A 4,687-nucleotide genomic window follows, 5' to 3' on the forward strand; every position below is an offset into this window, starting at 1 on the left:
TTAAAATTATCCATGTCAGAGTGATCATGACCTTGACAACATATATCAAGATTGGAAAGACCTCCCCTAAAGTTTACCGAAGTTATATAATATGTATTTAACCAAGACATTTTTTATTGCTAAAGAACAATAAAAGAACTTGAAAACATATTAACTCCCTAGCTATACATACTGGGGTCCCAGAAACCTTAATGCAATTTGCTAAATCGAGATTTTTTCGTGTTTCTGAACTTCTCTTTTTCTTCGAACCTATATATCTCGAAGCTTCTTAATTCTATTGACTTTTACACATTATGGACGAATTCCTTAATCAATTCTTCATCGATTGAAAAAAAAATTAATTGATATATGTCTATTTTTACGGAAATTATGGTAACAAAATATGGATAGGATCTTAGGGACCCGAGTGTGTATATCAAGGATAAAAAAAAATGTGTATAACTAGGGTTAATTATATTTACAAGCAAGACGTATATTTATAATTATTTCTATTTCATTATATACATATGCATATACAGGATATCTGTAAAGAGATCAAACTACATGTGTTAATGAGGTCGAGTAGATGAAAAACGTTTATATAAACTTATGTTCGAAAATGCTTAATTATAAAGTTATAAATATTAAAAAATTTATGAGTAAAATTCATTTACTACAATATTATTTCTTGCAAGTATAAATATGCGAAAAATTTGATAACTACCCAAATAGCATACATGCTTATAAAGCATTAAAAAAGTGCTAAAACAGCACATGTAAGCGCTTTTTTAACGCTTTGCAAGCGCTGCTACGCTACTTAGGTAGTTTGACGAATAGAAGCCTGCATTCTTTCAGGGAAGATGTATTTTGAAATGAAGTGAAAATTATAAAACTGAACAAATTCGCTAGAATTGACTAATGAAATTATATATAAGTATTCTAGTGAATATGCTCACTTCTATAATTTTCATCTCATTTTAAAATATACAATCGATTTCCTCTGAAAGATCAATATTTTTAAATATTTATTGCAACTATAATATCATTGATATCAGTTGTTAAATAGTTACAATAAATGTTCGAAAATTCTTCTGATGCAGACTTCCATGTCGAACTAATGGCTACATTCAGCAGAATATTTATTTTGCAACTGTTGAGTTTTCTTTATTGCGATAAGACTATTCATTTTCTAGGTGTAAAAGTATAATCCAATGTAAAAAACTATAATCCAATCAGCACAAAGAAAACTTTCAATAGTTGCAAATTAAACATTCTGCTGACGTGGCCAATGACTATCAAACTCTATCAAATATTTCTATTGTGCTATAAATATAGTAATAAATGTAATCTTTTTATAAATCTTTGAATGTTTATAACTTTATAATAAAGTATTTTCGGATATACGTTTACATAAAATATTTTTTCACACATTGGTCATCATTAACATACAAGTTTGATCTTGATTTTTGCACCTGAGGTTATTCTGTAAGTTTCTGTACACGCCTACCGATAGTTATCGGTGTGTTTTACGAAGCTTTTTTATCATACGAAATATCTGTGCAAAATATATAATGACATCGGTTGCGTTCCGTTTCTTGCATGATGTGTAAAATGGATCATTTATCCTTGTTTAACATCCGGTGAAAAACAAGGATAAAAGATGCATCATACGTGAAATGAACACAGTCATCGACGACTATCGGTAGGTGTGTACAGAAAGTTACAGAATTGCGTCCCTGTAGGATATACAGAATGCTAATCTAAAATAAAAATAGTAAATTCAAACAGACATAAAGTTCAATATATATATTTCTAATTTTTTAAAGATATAATACGCCATATTTAATTTTGCGATTAGATGTATCTGGGATGACTCGTCATGATTAACGTAGCATACGCAATTTCTACAATCATTCTTTTAACAAGTTTTTAATGTACTTACCTGATTGTTGAAAATAAGATTCCGCGCTTGTTCGATGCAGAATATTTAAATAAGTGTATAAACTCGACCGTGAACAAAAATTAACTCGCTACTCTCCAACTATCCGTCCTTGACTAGCGATAGCAGATAATAACAAAGCATATCTCAGTGTGAGACGTGATTATAATCATATAAGTCGGGTATTCCCCACATACCTACACACACACACACACACACTATATATATGTATATATATATATATATATATATATATATATGGTGTAAGTAAAAGGGTATGCTCTTGCTCATGATAATGTCCACCAACCAATGAGTGCATCCGTGCATTCAGTACTACGACCGCTCAGTGAGCTCTTGAATCTGTTTGGTTTATATTTTTAGTTCTAACGGAATATGCCAATCAGATGCAAGAGCTCATTGAGCGCTCAGTGAGCGGTTATAATACTGAATGCACCCAATGAGTATTGGCACCTTGCCTACGTCATGATTACATCATTAAGCGGCAAATCCAAATGATAAAAAATGAAGTAAACCATAGTAGCGTCACCTCATCAAGATAAGCGAAAGGATTTTATGAGAATGATGAGTAATAAGTATAAATTTGTGTGGTCAGTTTGTACATATATTAACTAAACTGAAATTAATATTGGAAACTAGCAATTATTAATAATAAAATTGAATAATGTTGATAAATTCAACAGAATGAGACATTCTTGTAATTATTAATTACTTAATTAATAACATTTTTAATTTGTAATGAAATCTGAATTGAAATTGTATATTGAAGAAATAATTAGTAGTTAATACATAATTTACATTTGAATGCTGTCTATTTTTGGAAAATTGATATTATTTTTAAAATTAAATCAAAATTAGTAGCATTGATATAATGTAGTATTCATGTAATTGATTATATAATTATTTTTTGTGCATAAAGTAAACGGAGTAAATATAGCCATAAATAATCAAATAAACGTAGTCATAAATAAGCAAATAAATGTAGCCATAAATAACCAATCGATGATCATTGTGTTCATAATCTTTATTATTGTATATTATGTATGTATAAAATAATATATATATATTATGTATAAAAATAATGAAATTGCAGAGTACCTGAAAAATTGTGAGGGTTTTTGAGAAGGAAAAGAAAATCGTAGTCGTGTGAAATTAAATATTGAAACTGTTTAATTATTTATAAATTTTAATATTTTTTTCTTATTGTTTCTCTTTTTATTTTCCAATGATATCTGACGGTTAATATCTCGTACTCGGATGTATGTTCGCGTCCTAAGCATAAAATTACTTCTTTAGGTATTTCGATTGGGTGTATGTTTCTTCTCAGTGTGGGTCATCGAGGTAACCCTTCTTGCCGCATCATTCAATCGCAGAACTTGTCTTGTTGGACAATAACTGAGCAGCGGGAAAAACTTTTTGTCGCTCAGACCCTCGAACGTCTAAATGATACTGTGACTTTTAAATCTTTAGTGTTTATCATTAAAAGATTTTCAATGTATTTTCTGTTAATTATACGACCATCTAAGTTAAATGATCCAGCAAGTGATTTCTGATCAGTTTCAACAAATGCGGTCCATCTGCAAAAACATAAATTGATAAATTTTCATCACATGGATGCTGAAAAAAACATTCTTTAGGTACAATCCCAATATCCAGTTCTGTCCATAAACCCATATTACCCGGTCCCATATCACTAACTATGGCAACAACTATAATCAATGGCATGCAGATGAGCAATATTTATTTATATCTAATGTATAATAAATATATAGTAATATATGTATAAAACTATATACTATAAAACTTAATTAGTTATAAACTTCAATTCTAACTTACATTATCTTAAGGTAGTCAACAGATATAGTTGATGTTGCTAACATTACATTGCCATTCTCTGATGCTGCGAATTTAGTTTCGGCAGTTGATGTTGACGGTTCTATATTTCAACATTGATTATATTCTCCAACATTGGTTTCGAAATAGATGCTGATGGATCTACGTTGGTAACACTATCTAACGATACTGCCTTATTGGATACATCTTTGGCACATGTTGATGCACAGTTAGTTATTGTTTGAATTAAAATTTTGGCTGCAATTGAGTGCTTGTGCTGTGAAAGGATGTAAAAATATTTACCGACTTCTTCAACCACATTTGTGGTTCCGCAAATAAATTCATTGTAGGGATTGCATTCAGTTTCAACTTCCGTCCTCTTAAAGGAGAATATTGTAAAGTTATCTGCTGTGCAGGTTTATCATAGCATGATGCATCAAAGTGGTCAGAACATATCCTCCCTGTAGAATAGTAGAGCAAATGTTTAAAGTGAGATACATACTACATTATACACTCCACATCTAAAACGAAGCACATAAATATAAAGTAATATTACATACAACTTAAAAAAAAATAAATTATTACAATTATGTAATTAAATTACTGATACGTTAATGAAATTAATGTCTCTTTTTCTATTTACTTCATTCCTACATACCTCACGCCACTTTGCAGCAATTCCTCATCTTTTGGAAAATTAAAAAATTTCACCCTTTTTCCTTTCATTTTTTTTATTTTTCGGTAATTATTTTTGTATTCTTTTACTGCACAAACATTCATTCTAGCTAAAATTTTAATTCAAACAATAACTGTTTTCGTGAGAGAATATATAGAATTTTCACAATATTCGCGTGTAGTCATGTATTATACGCAATACCATGCAGTACCAAACGGAACGGCTCCAAGCCATCATGGCAG

General features: G+C 29.9%; 1 protein-coding gene and 1 long non-coding RNA gene across 2 annotated transcripts in view; both read right to left on the minus strand.

Moving 5' to 3' along the window:
- The window catches only part of LOC108727140 (uncharacterized), a 6,932-nt gene extending 4,840 nt beyond the window's left edge, over window positions 1-2,092 (minus strand). The window contains exon 1 of the mRNA XM_018455104.1: window positions 1,922-2,092. The gene's annotated coding sequence lies outside the window, so the exon portion shown is untranslated. The remainder of the gene's footprint in view (window positions 1-1,921) is intronic.
- A 1,045-nt stretch (window positions 2,093-3,137) lies between these two features.
- LOC108727133 (uncharacterized) lies at window positions 3,138-4,681 on the minus strand. The gene is made up of 3 exons (XR_001936828.1): window positions 4,428-4,681; window positions 3,773-4,230; window positions 3,138-3,513 (listed from the first exon to the last, which is right to left on the minus strand). It is a non-coding gene; the product is annotated as an uncharacterized lncRNA (long non-coding RNA).
- Between the last annotated feature and the right edge of the window lie 6 nt (window positions 4,682-4,687).

This window comes from Mycetomoellerius zeteki, unplaced genomic scaffold, assembly GCF_001594055.1.
Source record: "Mycetomoellerius zeteki isolate Tzet28-1 unplaced genomic scaffold, Tzet1.0 scaffold470, whole genome shotgun sequence".
NCBI classification, from domain to species: Eukaryota; Metazoa; Arthropoda; class Insecta; order Hymenoptera; family Formicidae; genus Mycetomoellerius; species Mycetomoellerius zeteki.